Source organism: Neovison vison, chromosome 3 (assembly GCF_020171115.1).
Source record: "Neovison vison isolate M4711 chromosome 3, ASM_NN_V1, whole genome shotgun sequence".
NCBI lineage: Eukaryota > Metazoa > Chordata > Mammalia > Carnivora > Mustelidae > Neogale > Neogale vison.
The window spans coordinates 48,106,995-48,126,640 of NC_058093.1; positions in this window are offsets into that span (position 1 = coordinate 48,106,995).

Here is a 19,646-nt window from a genome sequence, read left to right on the forward strand (position 1 = left end):
CTCAGATGCCTGGGGAGAGCCGCTGGAGGGTGAGTCATACATCACAGGCACAAGTCTTCACCAGCCCCACTGCTTTCCCTGTTTCCTACAAGGGCTGTCTGCTGTTGGTCTTATCACTGTTTAATTACTTCTCGTGAAAGATACACTTGGTCTTCTCCATTGTATAGGCCACATCAGTGGCTGTACTTAACACCTTTTGTAGACATTTGATGGCAAGAATTCTTTTTTTTTTTTTTAAGATTGTATTTATTTATTTGACAGACAGAGATCACAAGTAGGCAGAGAGGCAGGCTGAGAGAGAGAAAGGAGGAAGCAGGCTTTCCGCTGAGCAGAGAGCCTGATGCGGGGCTCGATTCCAGGACCCTGGGATCATGACCTGAGCCGAAGGCAGAGGCTTTAACCCACTGAGCCACCCAGACGCCCCTGATGGCAAGAATTCTTAAGGGAGACAAGGACAAGGGAGAGGACCTGACCTGGGGGCCAACATGACCAGGGCATAGTCCTTGAACAGCTGCAAGGATGGCCCCTGCCGCCAGTCGGCCTGATGACCTCGCTGCCCTGTGCCTCGTGCCCTGCCAATGTCACCTGTCCCCCACAGGAAGCCTCTCAGTCCTGCCCCAGCTGACGGACTGCAGGTTCTGACTCCTCTCAGACTGTCCCTTTTGCTCACCACCCTAACTTAAACTGGGGATGGCTGTGACTCCAGAGCTCCAGGAAGGAACCTGAGGGGACACAGAATAGGAGCAACAGAGATAGCCCGCCAGCTGACAAGTGAGCAGCCCCTCCTCCCTTTTTGTATAAAACACTCACTGTTCCAACAATAGGAAGTTGTCTTCATGAAAATCCATGAAAGAGAAGTGAGTCTTTTATCCAGTGACTACTAACCTGAAGATGCAAATGGCCTATTCTGCGAAGGTCATTCTTGTTCTAAACAGAGGGCATTCTGCTTGGCCTGCTTCCCACTCCCCTTGCTGCCTTTCAGACTCCATCCCAAAGGGGTCCCACCCTGTCGAGCTACCCTTGTTCCCAGTGATGCCCACCCACTATGTGCAGCTGTGTAAGGGACGCTTCCCGACATTCATGCCCAGAGGACACACGGGGTCTTGTAGGGTCCACATGCTCTCCTGGGCTCTGGAGAGGAGGACACCATCACCCACAATTTACTCAGTTCCCTCCCCCTCCTTTACTCAGTCCCCTCCAGGGGCTCCATATTTCTAGCATGAAAGTGAGAAAATTCTCACTACAGTTTGCATATCCCTGACAATCATACTAAAAAAACAAGAGAAACGAAAAGTAACACATAAACTAGAATATCACGGAATTGTTCAGTGGTGTTCTCTTTCTTCTTGCCTTGCTATGTAGAGAAGCCAGAAATGCAACGCTGGATAGACCCTCAGCAAGAAATCCACAAGAAATTTCTGAGAAAATTTAGCATCATTCCTGAAACAAGCAAAAATAGAGTGTAAGAACTTGAGGAATTTTGAAAATATAATGAAAACAAAAATAGCCATTGGGCTTCTTCATATCATTGTTATCAATATTTTTATAGATTTAATGGTTTTTTGTATCTATATGACTTTTGCTATGGAGAGCCCCTCAAACATCATCTTCTAGAACAGGGAGAATTGCAAGCTTTGGGTCCTCTCTGAGGTTGGTATGGGAAAGTCTTGGCAGCATAAGCTGCTTAAAAAAAGAATATAGGCTCTGGTTTAAGGCCCAGGAAAGTTGACTGAAGCATTAACAGTGGGGTTGGTAGAAATGACCAGGCCCACGTGTGGGTGATGGCAAGTCACAAGATCAGGCCACGCGCTGGCAGTGTTTCACTTGGCAGATAGAGACTTCTGGCTCCTGGCCCTTTCTGTCCCTGGGTCTGCTTTGCTGCTGCTAAGGCCAAGGAAAGACCAAATAGCCATCCCATTTGACTAAGATAAGATAACAAGTCATTGCTCCTGCTGAGACAGGAGAAAAAGACCAGATGCCTGATCCTATTTGAATAAGAAAAGAAAGAGAAACAGCACCCCCCCACCTCCGTGATTTAGCACTCTCCTGAGATGCCTTCCCTTAGATTATACTTCCACAGGAAAGGGCCATTTGGCCTTGTGAGACTGGGAAAGTGTCCCCGCCTTGAGAGACTTAGAAAACACCCTTTACCATCCCCCTTTGCCTGTAACCATAAAAACTCACTCTTAACCCTGTTGGGTGCTCAATCTTTGGGGAACGATCCCACTGAACCTGCTGGCGTTAAGAAAGCTGTGTTCTCCCCTTTCTCCTTGTGCTGTTTGGGTTTCCTCAGTCACCTCAGATTTTCTGCAACAGAACGAGGCAATCAGGAAAACCAGGGGAAGTGCAGATATCTGTTGTAGTAAAACCATCTCTCTCTTCCTGGGGTTGCTTTCCACTCAGAGACCAGCACTAACCTGCACATATCAAAGGTTTTATAGGAAAAGCATACTTAAATTATTGTCTTCTGTTCAACCACATTCTGCAGAAAATGTTTTATTGAAAACTTAGTGATATTCTAAGGCACTCCCAAACCCTGCTAGCTACAGGCCACTATATTTTCCTGGTCTTTTGTGTGATGAATTATGAATAACTTAATAGGAAAATATGCAACAGAGATGGTTTTCTGCACTACCCATCTTTGTAAACATTTGATGAGTCCATTGGAACAAAGTTTTCTCCTCTTTCAAATGTAATTAGGTGGGTAATCTGGGTAAGTTTCTAATATTTTGTCTAAATCTCCTTACCTCCATAACTAACTTGTGTTTTACATCCAAACAAAAACGTTCAAACTGGAGCACACAGTTTCAATGAAAACCAGAACTGTATTTATCAAATCAGCTGAACTTGCCCAGCAGAGATGGCCAGTGGCTGCCCACGGCGGTCTCCCTGCCCCCTCACGGACTTCTTACCTGCTGGGGGTGTCCACCCCTTTCCACAGCAGTGGTGGTGGGATCCTAGCCCGTTCATGGAGGGTGGGGCCTCCAGGCAGCTGGGTGGGGGGGCCTATCCCAGCCCCAGTTCCCCTGTCCTTGCAGACTACAGGGAGGCTAAGGCAGCCACAGTGCCAGCAGGAGGGTTAGGGACACTCCCAGCTCTGGGCTATGACTGAATGTCTGGTCTTCCCTTGACCCACATATTAGAGCCCATCCTCAGGTGATGGTCTCAGAGGGGAGAGCTTTGGATGGAGGTATCGGTATCATAGTAATTCATAATAAGCAATTTGTATTTGGTCTTTTGTTCCTGTCAAGTAGCTCCTAAAACCCTTGGAATTCCCTAAGGGAGCAGAATAATAAAGATAAATGTGCTTTTTGTTGTGTGAATGAGGTGACTTTGGAAAGCATCTGAGAATTACCTCCTGGCCCAGCCCTGACCTCCAGGAGCCAGGCTGCACTGAATCCTCTCCCGAGGGCCCATGAGCCCATCAACCACCCCTGCAGCCGGAAGCCTCCAAGGAAACTGGGAAGGACAGGGTTCCAGAAACTTCCAGGTGGGTGCGAACATGGAGATTCAGGAAGAGGGGTGCTCCTGGAGAAACAAGAAGCCTGCAGGGCCCCTCCCTGTACCCTGCTCAAGCCCGCCCGCCTGGCTGGTCCTGTGGCCTTTAGAGTAAGGGGTGATCTAGTGAATGAGTTCTGTGAGATGCTCTGCAAATCAAAGGATCCCAAAGCAGGGGCGTGTATGGAAACGGGTGGCTCAGGCCCAGGAGCTGGACTTGCCCCTGGGGAAGTCGGGGGTTGGGGAAGTGTTGGGGTCTGGTGCTGATGGAGGGATGGGTGGGGGTGGTGTCTGGTGCAGTTTCTGGGCAGAATTGAGGTGAACTGCAGGAGGCCCAACTGTGGTGGGAGAATTGCTTTGTGGGGGAAAACCCTTCACGTGGGAATGGGTGTCAGAGTCTGACCCACCGGGCACATTGAGGTCATGTGCACAGCCCCAGGATGGGCTCAGACCCCAGAGAGTGCCTTAGCCCCTTGCTCGTGTGCAGATGCGGTGGAGGGATGCCAATCCGCCAGGCACCACGGCTCTGGCTGCCCTGGGACTCCCAGACCCCCAGGCCTGGGCAGAAGCCGTGGTGCGCTGAGGACTCACCCTGGCGTGGACGGATACGCACCAGCATGGCTGGACCTGGCAAATTGAAGCTCTCCCTTTTCTTCTCCTGAACAACATCATCCCTACCTACCAGGAGTTTAATTTATTTGTTTTTTGATTTTTTTTTTACACTCTACCCCCAAATTTAGTGTAAGGGCCTACTTAGCCAGAGTGACCCCATCTAGGTAGAACAGCCATTTTGTTATTTATGCAGTGAACTTAGATCAACTCTACCCCCCCCCCCGCCCCCGGCCCAGAGGAACTTACTTAGAAACAAGTCTGGGAAACCAGTAAAATATGGCCAACCAGTCCCTGATAAAAGAGCCCAGATACCAGGATGTGTCAGGCCAGGCGGAGATAACAGAGCCCAGATGCAAGGACGAGTCAGGCCAGGTGGAGGCATCCAATCAGTAAAGTGCATATACTATCTCCCAACTACCAAAGGATGTGGGCCCTGCCTTTTGGGCACCAATTCTTTTTTTTTTTTTTTTTTTTTTAAAGATTTTATTTATTTATCAGAGAGAGAGAGAGGGAGAGAGAGTGAGCATAGGCAGACAGAATGGCAGGCAGAGGCAGAAGCAGGCTCCCTGCCGAGCAAGGAGCCCGATGTGGGACTCGATCCCAGGATGCTGGGATCATGACCTGAGCCGAAGGCAGCTGCTTAACCAACTGAGCCACCCAGGTGTCCCTGGGCACCAATTCTGACCAAAGTGATAGGCTAGTTCAAATAGCTACGAGAGGGTGAATTATAATTCAATTGGCCACCCGTGTGTGACCTAGCATGACTGTGCAACTTTCTCTGTGTGTTACAATCTCATTGGCCACCTGTGTGTGGCCAGGCTCAAGCACATGGCCTTTGCTCTATAAAAATTAGTCTGTGAGGCTGGGAGGGGTCACTCTCTCCATAAGAGACGATCCCAGTTGGTCGGTTTGATTCTCGGTGCTGGTGTGAAATAAAGCTTTGCTTGACCTTCGCTTTGTATCAGTCTTGCTCCTTTGATCATGGACCCCATCATTTAGTTCTGTTTTTCAGGGGAACAGGGAGATTCAAGTGTCCTCTGGCTTTTCCGGGGAACAAAACTGTCCATCAAGAGCTCAGCACAGAGGACCCTGTGCTGTGGGAGGGGCCTTCTGCGCACAGGGAGGTAGCTGGGGCCAGGGGCTATTAACCCTATTTAGGGTCACTTGTCATGAATGGAAGCTTGTCAGAAAGGCCAGGGTCCCAAGAGCCTTTCCTTATCAGGTGGAAAAAGATGGGTGCCCACTGTTGGTCACCTGCCCTGAGGAAGGCTACATGCAGGCTGAGAGGTTGAGCCGGTGCTGTACCCTCATCAGGAGCTGCTCTATGGTCATTAGAGACCGTGCCTCCTCGTCCTTCCACACCCTCAACGCCCAGAGTGGATACCTGCTTCTGCCTGCAAGGCACTGCAGTCTCTTCACCTGCAGGACTGGCTGCCCTCCCCACTGGGAACCCTTCCCACCAGAGCCCCTCTGCACGGGACACTCCCCACCCAGGCCCTCAGGCATGTACCATCAGAGTGGCACATGGGCTATGGGGACTTGTGTCACATGGAAAGTCTCTGTCCCATTTCATGAGGTCACATGAGACCCTGGAAAGAGGTTGGATAGGGAGGGAGGCATGTTCAAGGTCACATCTCATTGGGTAGGCAGTTCCTGGAGAGCAGAGACAATGACCCCTCCCCGCTGGTTCCGAGGGGAGCTGTGAGAGGGCTGGTTGCAGAAGCCACAGGCAGGACAACCCCATAGACCTGGCTGGGGTTGCTGCCCTTAAGCACCCTGATCCCCCAGTTCTGCTGTTGGCTCTGAAGGGAAGCCCCTGCTCCTGGGGCAGCCCCTGTGCTAAGGAGGGCAGGCCCCCTGTGTTTCGCCTGCCCTCCCCACAGGGGCAGGTGGCACAGGTGTGTTCTCTCTGCTCAGGAAGCCCCGGGGGTAAAACAGGGTTTCTAGCAAGACAGCAGCTCTCCTGTCTGCGTTCCATTCCAAACACCAAATCGAAGCTGACTCAGAAAGCTACTTAGTATTTGTTTTTCACGTAGAAAGTTGTGTTAAAATGTTTGGTTTTCATCTGTGCTTCTCACAGACTGATCGCAGTCCATGGGGAGCACAGGTCGGTGGAGATGAAAGTGGGTGGTGCTTTTGAAGAGCCCCTGATGATCCAGAAATAAAAGGGAGTGTTTGCATTATTCGCGGAGGTTTTCCCATTATCGCTTTCAGTTTTACTATTTTATTATTTCAAATATGCCTCTCACAGATGGAAGAGCCGCCAAAGAAAAATAACGAAGTATCCAATATTTAATTTGCAAACATAAAGTGCTGATTAAAATCGAAGCTCACAAAAATTCTATGTAGCTTTTGAAATCTGTTCTGCTTTTAGGATCTCAGTTCCTTCTTTGGTTGGTTATATATTTAATTTGAACCTTAATCTGAAAGGACTGGGGGGCGGGCAGCAGGAATCTGTAAGAACACTATAAAAATTAACTGTTAAAAACGTTCATTTAAATATAAATGGTTTCCCGGACACAGCGGGGGGCCTTAGTTGTGAGTAAGCTTCAGCAAGGCTCATTTGCATAAGAGGCTGATATTTTCCTTCACAAGTAAGAGGCTGGTGAGGGTGAAATTTCAGACTCCAGAAAGTCTGAGCCCCATCCTGGTTGTTTCCGAGGAGTGATCCCGTCTGTGGTGACAGGAGGCATGTGGGCCCATGCATGTTCTTGAGGGACCTCACAAGGGAGGGGGCCTCCCTCTTAGGTGCCGCCTTGCCTCCCTGAGTTATCTGGTCTCCTGTTAGGAAAACAATAGGCGAGTTAAAATTCAGAGCAGTGGGAGGCCAAGACCACCAAGAGGTGGTATAGTGACAAAGCAATGGCTATGCACCACGCCCCCCAAACCCACAGTGCTGGCATTTCACTGCATTCCCGTTTTATTTTGTTTGTTTGTTTAAGTTTAATTAGCCAGCATACAGTACATCGTTAGTTTCCGATGTAGTGTTCAATAATTCATTTGTTGTGTCTAATACCCAGTGCTCTTCACAGCATGTGTCCTCCTTATTACCCATCACCAGGTTACCCAACCCCACACCCCCTCCCCTCTGTAACCCTCAGTTTGGTTCCCGGAGTCCAGAGTCTCTCAGGGTTTGTCTCCCTCCCTGATTTCTTCCCATTCAGTTTTCCCTCCCTTCTCCTGTGGTCCTCTGTGCTATTCCTTACGTTCCACATATGAGTGAAACCATATGATCGTTGTCTCTCTCTGCTTGACTTATTTCAGCACAATTCCCTCCAACCCCATTCATGTCGATGCAAGTGGTGGGTAGTCATCCTTTCTGATGGAGGCATGATACTCCATTGTATATATGGACCACATCTTCTTTATCCATTCATCTGTTGAAGGGCATCTCATCTCCCTTCACAGTTTGGCTAGTGTGGACACTGGGGTGCAGGTGCCCCTTCTTTTCACTATATCTGTATCTTCACTACTCACTAGTGCCATTGCTGTGTTGTAGGGTAGCCTGGAGGAACCTCCATATTGTTTTCCAAAGTGGCTGCACCAGTTTGCATTCCCACCAACAGTGTAAGAGGGTTCCCCTTTCTCCACATCTTTGCCAACATCTCTTTCTTTTAATTATTTCTGTTCTCCTTTCTATAATCATCTCATTGTCCTGATTGTAAAATAAGACTTGACAATAAAAGCCAAATAGGGAAATTCTTTCCAGTGTTTTCTTTATGCTCATTAAAAACAAAAACAAACAAAACAAAACAAAACAAAACAAAACAAAAAAATCCTTGATGCAGAAAGAACACCGGTGTGGCTACTTCCAGCACCATGAAGAGAATTACAAACAACTCACACTTCTTGTTCTCTCTCATTTGTCTATAGCAATAGAATAAAAATATTAATATCTCACTAAAATATTCTCTCTCAGTTATAATAAATCACAATAAATACAACCTTCCAAATGGGTCAGTTACTATCCCATCATCATATGGAGCAGCTTTTTCCTACTTGGTTTCCAAGGCTCCTTCTCCCTAGAACATACATTCATTCATTCATTCACCCAAAATTGTACCAAATCCTTACTGTTTCATCAGTCTGCTTGTCTGTTGTGTTGTTGTTGTTTTTAAAGATTTTATTTTAGTTACTTGTTTGACAGAGAGAGATCACAAGCAGGCAGAGAGGCAGGCAGAGAGAGAGAGAGAGAGGGGGAAGCAGGCTCCCTGCTGAGCAGAGAGCTCAATGCTGATCTGATCCCAGGACCCTGGGGACTTGACCTGAGCCGAAGGCAGAGGCTTAACCCACTGAGCCACCCAGGTGCCCCTGCTTGTCTGTTTTAATGCCAGTATCATAATGTTTTGAAAGCTTGAGATCAGAAAAGTGATGTCTCCTGCTTTGTTCTTCATTCTTAGGATTCCTTTGGCTGCTTAAAGTCCTTTGTGGTTCCATATTTGTTTTAGGAGTGTTTTTTCTATTTCAATAGAAGTGACAATGGAATCTTGCTAAGGATTGAATTGAATCTGTAGATGGGTTGTGTAGGATTGCCTTTTTACAATGTTAATTCTTCTAGTATGAACACAGAATACTTTTCCATTTAGTTGTGTCTTTGATTTCTTTTACTGATGTCTCATAGATTTCAGAGTACAGATCTTTCAAATCGTTGGTTGGATTTATTCTTAAGTATTTTATTATTTTGATATTATAATAAATGGAATCTGTTTCTTTATTTGATTTTCAGAAATTTCATTGTCAGCATATACTGTATAGAAACACCACGACTTTTTTTTTTTTTAAAAGATTTTATTTATTTATTTGACAGAGAAAGACACAGTGAGAGAGGGAACACAAGCAGGGGGAGCAGGAGAGGGAGAGGCAGGCTCCCCGCTGAGCAGGGAGCCTGAACAGGGCTTGATCCCAGGACCCTGGTTTCATGACTCAAGCTGAAGGCAGATGCTTAATGACTGAGCCATCCAGGTGTCCCGAAACACTATCATTTTGTACCTTAATTTTGTACCCTACAACTTGCCAGAATTCACTGATTAGTTTTCATTGTTTTAGTAGAATTCAATTAACTGTTTTTCTGATTGTATCTTTAGGATTTTTCTCTATATGAAATCACATTGTCTGCAAATAGAGACAATTTTACTTCTTCTTTTCCAGTGATTTTTCTTGTCTGATTGCTCTGGCAAACACCTCTAGTACCACGCTGAATAGGAGTGGTGGGACTTGTTCCTGATCTAAGAGGAAATGTCTTCAGCCCTTCACTAAGATGAGCTGTGGACTTGCCATACGTGGCCTTCATTATGTTGAGATATTTCCTTTGTTGCCTAATTTGTTGAGAGGTTTTTTTTTTAATCTCAAGTGAATGTTGAATTTTGTCAAATGGTTTTTCTGGGACTACAGAGATAATCACATGTCTTTTTTCTTTCATTCTATTAATGTGATTATCACATCGATTGATTTACATATTCCGAATCATCCTTGTAGCCAAGGGATAAACCCCAGGGATGAATGATTGTGGTGAAAGACACTTTCAGTGTACTGCTGAATTTGGTTTGCTAGTATTTTATTGAGAATTTTTACATCTTTATCACCAGGGATATGGGCCTATAGTTTTCATGTCTAGTAAGATCCTTTCCTGGTTTGTGTATCAGGATAATTCTGACATCATAAAATGTATTTGGGAATATTCTCGCTTCTTCATTTTTTTGAAGGAGTTTGAAGAAGCTTGGTGTTAATGATCTATCAAAAGTTTGGTAAAATTCACCAATGAAGCCAACTGGTTCTGGGCTTTTTTTCATTGGGAGATTTTTGTGTACTGATTCAGTCTCCTTACCAGTAATTAGTCAGTTCAAATTTTCTATTTCTTTTTGAGTCAGTCTGGGTAAATTGTATGTTTCTAAGAATTTTCCCATTTCTTCTAGGTCATTCAGTTTGTTGGTATGTAGTTGTCCCTCAGCTGCTTTCCCAGAGTTTCAAATAGAGATTTTATGTCATGTAATAGCGATTCAAAATCACCTCACAATTTTTAAGATAATGGATTGGCTGCCATGGATATATTATAAATAACTGAGCCACTTCCCTCTATAATCCAGGTCACTGAGCATTGTAGACAGGAAGAACAGAATGAGAAAAGATCTTCAATATGCAGGGGTGCAGGAGCATGGTGTCTTGGCCCATCATAGGCACATTTAAATGCTGCTTACTATTTCCACCTACACTGAGGAACTCTGAGGAATCCCCACTGGAATCCCCAGTAATAACTGGACCAATTTGACCTTCAAACAGCAGAAATTCCCAACTCCTTCTTCCAAAAGCCTACCCCAGGAGGTCCAGCCATACGCAACCTTCCTCTTCCCATGAAAAATGCCCTCTACCTCTTATGCCTGCCATTTCAAATTGTAACCCTTTCCCTCCTCTCTACTTCAGCCTAGGAGAACAGCACATTCATTTTAAATCTGAGAAAACTGCTTTACATGAAGGAAGGAAGAAAACTCATGTTGCTAAGATTTAATAACAAATTATAAAATTTACATTATTCAAAGGCTGCCTCTTGAGGTCTCTGTGCAATAAGCAAGTATTACACCCAGGCTGAGTACTGGAGCCATCTGAGAAATTATCTCCAAGCTATGGACTCCCTGAGTCAGTCAGTCAGTAATTCCAAAGCAACATGGGGAGGTTAGGCTGCATACACCTACCTAGTCCCTCAGTGGCTTCTCCCATCCCTCCCAAATCTGTGTCACCAGAGCTTCCAGGCTGAGCTGCTTCCTGAACAGGGAATCAGTGGTGTCTGGGGTCAAGCAGCCCTCTGCTACACAAGTGAGAGCCAGGAGGCAAGGCCAGGTGGGAAGCATCCTGCATCAGTGTCCAGCCCACGGGTTCACAGAGTAAGGATGTCTGCTCATGGACAGCTGGACATGTGGGCTTTCCCTTAGGACACGGTGGATGAGCCACTTGTGGGGCAAGGCCAAGGCAAACAGCAACTAGCAAAATGTGCACCAGTGTCTTTTTGGGAAATCTGGTCATTTGGAAAAAATGGAACTCAGGAATTAACTTTATAGCAATAAATACAAAAGCAGCAAAACCCTGAACATGTTCAACATAGGTAAACTGATTTCAGCCATTTTACTTCCTGGCACTGGTGGGAGTCTGAGCTCACCAGCCCAGAGCTGGCCTGTGCAGACCCAGTGAGGGGACCTGACCCCCAGTTCATAGCCATGGGCAGTTTGGTCAGTCTTCCCAGTAATTGTTGCTTTAAAAGCAGATCATTCGGGGGCGCCTGGTTGGCTCAGTGGGTTAAAGCCTCTGCCTTCAGCTCGGGTCATGATCCCAGGGTACTGGGATCGAGCCCCATATCGGGCTCTCTGCTCAGCGGGGAACCTGCTTTCCTCTCTCTCTGCCTGCCTCTTTGCCTACTTGTGATCTATGTCTGTCAAATAAATAAATAAAAATCTTAAAAAAAAAAAAAAAGCAGATCATTCGGGATTGCCACTCTGGAACTTCCCACGGTATGTGACACATCCTTCTACTACCATCTCCCCTCTGGAAATATGTTCCTGCTAGACCTTCCCTTTCCTTATGCCCTCAAACTGAAATTCAAGCCAACGAATACAATATGAAAAGCTCGCTGCAACACCTGAAATATTTGTGTGGTCTTTTCATTTTTCCACCTGTCTATTCAAAGATCAAGGGCAGAATTATTTTCCAGTGTGAGGCTTAGGTTATAAATAATGGGATTATTCACATACTCTTTTAAGAGGAAGTGAAGGAGAAAGGCCAGCAAGTCAATTTCCTACGTGTAAGCGTTAAAGACACCTAAGGTGCTCTGCTTTGGCTCTCCAAATTCAGCATCCAGAGAACATTTGAGGTAGGGGACTGCAAGAAAAATGACTTTTTCCGTGATATTTACTGTTTCTACTGTTGTTTAAAAGCTTTTAAGAGCAATTTTTTCTCTACTCCCCAAGCACCAACAAACAAACGTTACAAGCGAAAGTGTTCTCTGGCAGACTTCCAAATCAAACAGCTTAGAACTAGAGGGACTTCTGTAGAAGAACTTTTGCGGCTTTCCAGCTGAGTGGAGTGGGTGGCTGTGGGCCTGGAGGTGGGGACACAGGGTGCTGGCGGCCTGTGGTACTGGTTCTGCTCACTGCTCCCATCTTAGGGGTTCTCCTACTTCAGCCCCGCTGCCCAGTAGGTTTGGCTGCTCTTCCCGGTTCTTTTCCTTTCTCAGGGCTTAGCTGTATGGAGAATACTTCTGTCCCCTCTGAGAGCTGATGTACTTCCTCTCATTCTTCCCCATCTTACCACCAACTAGGTCTTAACTGGATTCTCTCCTGTGAAGGAATAATGTGAAGTATGAAAGACTTCAGTGGTTAAAATTTTGTTTTAGGAAAGAGGTATAGGGTGCCTTGGTGGCTCAGTGGGTTAAGCCTCTGCCTTCAGCTCAGCTCATGATCTCAGGGTCTTGGGATGGAGCCCTGCATCAGGTTCTCTGCTCAGCAGGGAGCCTGCTCCCCTGCCCACCCCGCCTGCCTCTCTGCATACTTGTGATCTCTCTCTCTGTGTCAAATAAATAAATAAAATCTTTTTTTAAAAAAATGGAAAGAGGTATAAATGGTGTGTAGTTAGTCTAGGGAACCTGGGGAAAACCGTAAAGACAGATGAGCAGTTTTTATGAAAGCAAAGTGCAAACAACTGGATGCCATAGGACACCCATGGGGTGAGAAGGAAGGACCGACAGTAATGAGCACACGTATGTTACATGCAAATCTGTGTTCCACGGGCATGTGTGTGCATAATTTACAGTGTTTGCATAGCTGTACATGTGTGCTCATCTACATGAACATATCTAGATGCGTGTGTATATACTCATAGTTATTTTTGCAGTGAGAAACTTGCAAGAATAAACTGGACACTGAATTCTACACTGACCAGTGGGGCACCAGAGGGAAGAGGGCAGAGGGGCTAATAAGGTGTGAAGCTTCCTGGAGCAAACCTTGTTTATAGTCTTGGCTTTGGAAGCTTACACATAATTCACATATCCAAATATCAAAATTAAAGCAATACTAAAATCAAAGGCAAACAAGTGAACCCACCTGAACATCAAATTGGTGACATGACTGCTCAAAAAATAATTTACTAAAAAAATTCCCATTGCTTCCTCAGTACAATAAATTCTAAGTAGCAGCACTAATTCAGCCGTTATATTTTAGTAATCATGCTAGTACAGCAATTTTAAAACTCTTATATACGCTGTGAAATAGAGAAACTCAGTAAATTCACTGAGTTGCTAGACTCTCACTGTGGGAGGAGAGGGGGTGACATGGAGGAATGCAAGGAAGAGCTCTGGGTTACGGATAAGAATCTGGGGTAGCATGACTAAATGTGGACATTTGTGAACCTGTGATTAAAATACAAGTGTGTGCGTGTAAACACATATACACACTCATGTTTATATTCACTTGTCTGTATATACATTTGCATAGACTATTTTTATACATATAAGGACATATTGCTATATACAACCATTTTATTATATATGATTCATGCATACAAATATATATGTGTAGATAGACAGGTGGATGGATGGATGGATGAGTGGATGAGTGGGTGGATAGATGCATGGGTAGATGCATGGATGGATGGAGAGATAGATACTTATGTCCAGATGACTTAGAAGTTTACACATCAAGCACCGACAAGTAGATCACAAAACAGTCCCAAGTTTATTGAAGAAAAGACTGGTTCTTTGTCTGAGATGAAAAAGTTCAAAAACTGAATTGCCTTCTTTAGGAAGTAAAGAGGTGCTCCAAAATAGATAGAAAAATGCCAGTTTTAGGGGCTCTTGCTAGCCAAATCAGGGAAAATCTGGCACCAAGAAAGTAAGGCAGAAAATGGGTAAGAAAAACAGTGAAGGAGAACCCATGGTCCTCCAGTGATTCTCAAAAGTGGGGTGGGTGCAAAGGGAATACCTTTAAAGGAAAGTATCAACAAGCCATCAGCTAACTGCTTAGAAGGAATGAGAGAACTTTAAAAATGCCATTTTGCAACTTCCCAAATAATAACAGAATCAGGCAAGTACCATGAAGAGAGGGTTTACACTATTGGGCGAAACACAGTTGTTTATGTCCACGAAGTGTCATCTCAGGGATTACGCATCGATTTATGATGACACATCTTAGCAGTGGAGGTGTGACCACTTCACCAGGTGACCAGACTTAGCAGAACAATGGGGTAGTGACCCAAGGAGATCATGACATGCAGCTCTGAGGAGGAGGTGGCATCCCCAGGCAGGACGCCTACCCACAGTGACCAGGCAGGATCTAGGCAAAAAGAGACCACAGAAGCGGCCAGTGTGGGGGCCCTTGCATGGGATGGCTGGGCTTGAATCCTCCAGATTGCAGGCAGTTTGAATAGCATGTCAAGCTGGGACTGCAGGTCTAAGCAGCAGTGCAAGGGATGCAGTCCTAGACCTTGATCTAACCCTTGGTAGGCACATGACATTTGGGACAGAACTAGAAGAAGGTGAACATAAAGTATGAAATAATACAATTGCACAGCCATGAGCACCTTTTGTCTGAGGCAATGACATGGTGGCCCACTTATTCTTAGGAGAAACCCAGTACACCTTCCCCTGGGCATCGCTGTGCACTATTCTTGGTGTATGATTTTCAGTGAGACTCTTTCCAGTGGACATGAGATGTTCCAGAACTGCGGTGCAGTACTGGGAGCATAGGAATCTAAGATTTGCACCTTTCCCTGTCTTGCATTCTGGAAACTCTCCTCTACTAATACATTGTATCTCATATCTCTTGTATAAATATTCTCTTTAAATCTTGGCTTAATTATTACTTTTCTTTGCCAGCCTTCTTTGGTTTATTAATCTGGGTTCTTGGTTATACACGAGCTACTTTTAGCAGAAAAAACTCTTACTCAAGACTATTAGGTAATTCCGGAATCTCTGGGAACATTGGACTCAGGCTAAGACAACATTGAATTATCGCATCAGATCCCTGCAGTGAAGAGCCCTGTGTGCAGACAGTACCCAGGGGCTCTGCCTGTTTTTCTGCAGGATCACAGTTCCTGTCTGCACTTGGCCTTGAGACCAGATGGTTGGGCTCTCCACAGATGTCTCAGGTGTCTCATGTCTGAAACTGAGGAACAGATGGTCAGATCTGAGCCCTCATGTCCTCAAGCCTTAGAGCACAAGGAGTGCATACCCTATGACAGGGACCACCTCTCACACACAAGTGCCCCTAAGTGTCTGGGAAGCAGGACCACTACACCACCTGTCCTTGGTCCCCATGGACATGTCGCCAACATTCTCTGTGGCATTTGTTCCCACCCAAGCATGAGGGCACACGTGTCTGTGTGGGTGGAGCTCCCCAACACCTAACTAGACCAGGAGTCCTTGGAGGAAAATGAATATATCCAGGTTTATTCTTGTATCTTCTGTGCCTAGCTTAGTACTGGTACGTGTGCTCAGTAATTGTATGTGAAGTTAGGAGAAAATAGCATGCCACTAACAAAACTGTAAGCCACAATATAAACCCCACACCTGACGTACGGCAAATGTAGGATAAAATGAAGGACAAAAGTAGACAAAATGAAGGACGAAAGAGACTCAGAAAGCATGCTACTTGAGAAAAATACTGGTAAGATGTTTTTCGGTACTGATGATTAAAGTCATGAGTATTTTAAATGTTCCTCCTCAATACTGAAGAGCTAAGTTTCATGCATCCTGTATGCAACTTAGTGTACACTGAGATTTATGATGGATTTCATAGCAACAGCCATGCGATGCTCACATGCAGTGTGGTTCTTTTTCACACAAATTTTGGAGAGTTCATGTGATTTGTAATAGGTACACCACATCTATGACGAAGGAGGGTTAGGGGATGAACCCCCACGGAGTACATTGTGAGGGCGTGTAATTCTGCTCTATTTCTTCCACCCAGAGTGCAGGTGGTGAGAACTATCACACTAAACTGATTTAAGCAAAACCAAGTTTATGTATCATTTGATGTAGATGATGTATTGAATTTTGTTAATCAAATGACAAATATCATTTATCAGGTATATCCAATTTATAAACTATCCTAAAATGTGTATCTTCCTTTCATATGTAAAAGTAAATATGAGGAAAAGATCCCTGAGTACATATTTTCTGTGCCCAGAGCCATTATTTATGGGAACGGAGACACATTATTTATGGGAACGGAGACACAGAACAAAGGGGTGCATGCGGGCCGTTGACTCCATTTCAGCTGTGACCTGTGTGTCCTTCACCTGTGGTAGAGAGGGTGTAGGTAGGTGCGTTGGGGGAGGCTGATGGGTAATTCGATGCCAGGCAGAGCCCAAACCTCCCAGTGCACCTGGACTGTAAGTGCTGCATTTGCTTCTCTGCTGTGGGGGAGGGAAGGATGGGTCTCCTGAACATTTCTCTCTAGGCTTTCATTTCGTGTGAATCAATTATTGGTTTCTTGTCGGCACACGTTAAATCAGTGAAGGACTCAGCAACAACTAGAGGAGAGGGAGAGTTTCTACATCATCTCAATTCTTAGAAATGTGTAAAATAAATCAAATGAAAACCAGCGACAGGACATCAAAATATCTCGCTGGAATTTAGCATCAATACTGCCCAACCTCCCCAGAAAAGAAGTGTTTGACAATTAAAAAGTAGCAATATTGACCAAAACATGGTTAAATAAATAAATGTCCACGCCCCGTGACTTTTTTGTCAATGCTGGAGTGAACATATTCTACCAGGAAACTTTCTTGAGACCATGGATTGGTTTCCTGAAGCTCCTGGGAGAAGGTTCTAGTAAATGAATGAGAACAAGAATAATAACCCCGCAGTAGGAGGTGTTTCTCTCATTATGATGCAGATCACGCCTGGTAACCGCCCTGTTAGGATCAACACTTCTGGGTCAAGTAATCTGTACAGTCTTCAAACGTCACCATCTCCACGTAAGGCTCTGAGCAGCTACGCTCGCGTCTTACCCGAAGACCAGGTTTCCCATAAGTAGGTTAGAATATATAATTTTTTGCTTTTTTAAAAATGATTTTGTTTCCTATAAGTCCTTGTATTAGTCAACGATTCATGTTCAACATTATTTGACCATTTGTCATTACAAGAAAGAGAAATATTTGTGTTTTAAATAAATCTGGTGTAGAAAAAAAGGGAAGACTTCACAGTAAGACTTTTTCTAGTGCTTGTTATTAAATGATTAAGACTAGAAAACAAGGTGTAGAGAAACAAGAATAAGTATCTCTATGGCATTCCTATAAATAGCATTTATGGGTAGTGACATTTTCTAGATGGAAATTGAAATGATTATAGATGTTTGTAAAAATAATTAAAAATGGAACCACAAATTTTTCTGCACCGTGAAAATAACATTTAAATACTATCTGATGCACATAAATCGTGTATAGAGGCAGTAAATTACCTCATTTGTTGTCCGTCAGTCTGAAAATGAGGCTTATCTATTTCATCTGCAGAGTTCTGACTGAGTCACACATTACCTACCCATGTCTAGTTTACTAGCCATTACCTACCCAACTCTAGTTTACTAGCCATTATGCACCCGTCTCTGGTTTTTAATTTAAGTAATCTCTAACGCACCCGTCTCTGGTTTTTAATTTAAGTAATCTCTAACGCACCCGTCTCTGGTTTACTAGCTATTGAGCACTGTGAAGTGTACCTTGCTCAGTGTAATTGGAACAGGCATTGCTGCCAACTCGGCCTCTATTTAAAGTAATGGTTAGAGCCTCAAGTAACAGCTGTTCACTTGTTTACAGACCCAGATCCTGAGTTCAGGAGCTGCCTGCCCAAAGGTGTGTCTCGCTCAGAGGGCTTTATCGTATGGGGTGCAGGTGTCCAACTCATTCTTCTCTGAAATATCTGTGGTGCTCTCACTCTCTCCTCCTTCTGTTTTTGTGAACGAACAAGTGAAAGAAAGGAATGACCCACAGAAACGCCCACGGAGGTGAGTCAGCAGCCCTTTCTGGGCAGTGACAGGGTCAAGGCCCCTGCTCCCCTGGGAGCGGGTGGGAGGGTGGCAGAAGCTGGGAAGTGAAGGCTGGGGGTCTCGGGGCACTTGGGTGACTGCTCTGGGCACGTGACACAGAGGACAGGGAAAGCGTCAGGGAGATGGCCTCTCTGTGTGGCGACAGCTGGTGATCATAAAGACTCTTCAAAATTCCACTGTAAAGTCTGAACTGTTTTCCAATTTGGACACCAGACATCTGCGTCTTGAGTGGGGCCCCATAGGGGCTGTGTCTTACTTGGTTTATGTTTGTACATTAAGTATTAAATTTGCACAGCCTTGCATGGTGTTTGCAAATGTTTAAAGCAGACTTTTGACCTTAACGATGAAGCTTCTGTCGCGCTCCTCAGACATCTGCCCTGTCTCCGGGGGCAGAGGCTGGAGTGGCTGCAAGCCGCTTGCTGGGACATGTCCGGGACGCTGACATGAGCTCTGCTGACCAATCCCAGCAGCCACTGGGGGCCGGGGACCTTCCTGAGGACATCTGGCAGGGGAGCCAGAGCCTGACCTCACCAAGGTCCTGGGAGATGCCAGCCGGCCTCTCTACTTGGGTTTACATACATTTTCTCTGTTGTTAGCAGGTGACTATTTCACTGCTACTGTAGTTTTTTAAAAGAAACTATTTTCGAATAGTTTCAGCAAAATTGAGAGGAAGGTACAGAGATTTCCCAGAGACTCTCCCCCTCCACTTGGGCACAAATCAGTTATCTGCACCCCGCCGGAGAGCTGCATGTTTCTAACTGACAAGCCACATCTGCACCCTGGACGTGGTCCACGATGCTACAGCTCACGTCTGGTGTCCTGTGTGCTGTGGGTTTACACAAAATTACAGTGGCTTCTGTCCACCACTGTGGTGTCACAGGGAGCATTTCAGTGCCTTAGATTCCCCCGGGCTCCACCTGCCCATCCCTGCCCCCAAGCGCCCCCAACCCCTGGCAACCACTGATCTTTTACTGTCTTCCTTATTTTGGCTTTTCCAGAATATTGTAGAATTAGGATTGCACAGAATGTAGCCTTTTCAGATTGGCTTCTTTCATTTAGTAAAATGCATTTATGCTCCTCCATGTCTTTTCATGGCTTGATAGCTCATTTCTTTTTATCACTGAATAATGTTTCCTTGTCCGGATGGACCAGAGTTTATTTATTTATCCACGTCTGCAGCACGTGTTGGCTACTTCCAAGTTTTGGTCATATGAATGAAACTGTGTTGTAATTTTTTTTTAAAGATTTTATTTATTTATTTGACAGAGATCACAGTAGGCAGAGAGGCAGGCAGAGAGAGAGAGGGGGAAGCAGGCTCCCTGCTGAGCAGAGAGCCTGATGCGGGGACCCTGGGATCATGACCCGAGCTGAAGGCAGAGGCTTTAACCTGCTGAGCCACCCCGGTGCCCCCTGTGTTGTAATTTTTAACAAAGGAGCATTATTTTAGAATCCTTGCTTTAGAACCAGGATCATGACCTTATTTGAAGCGCACAGTGAAGGAAGGGTCCCAAATGT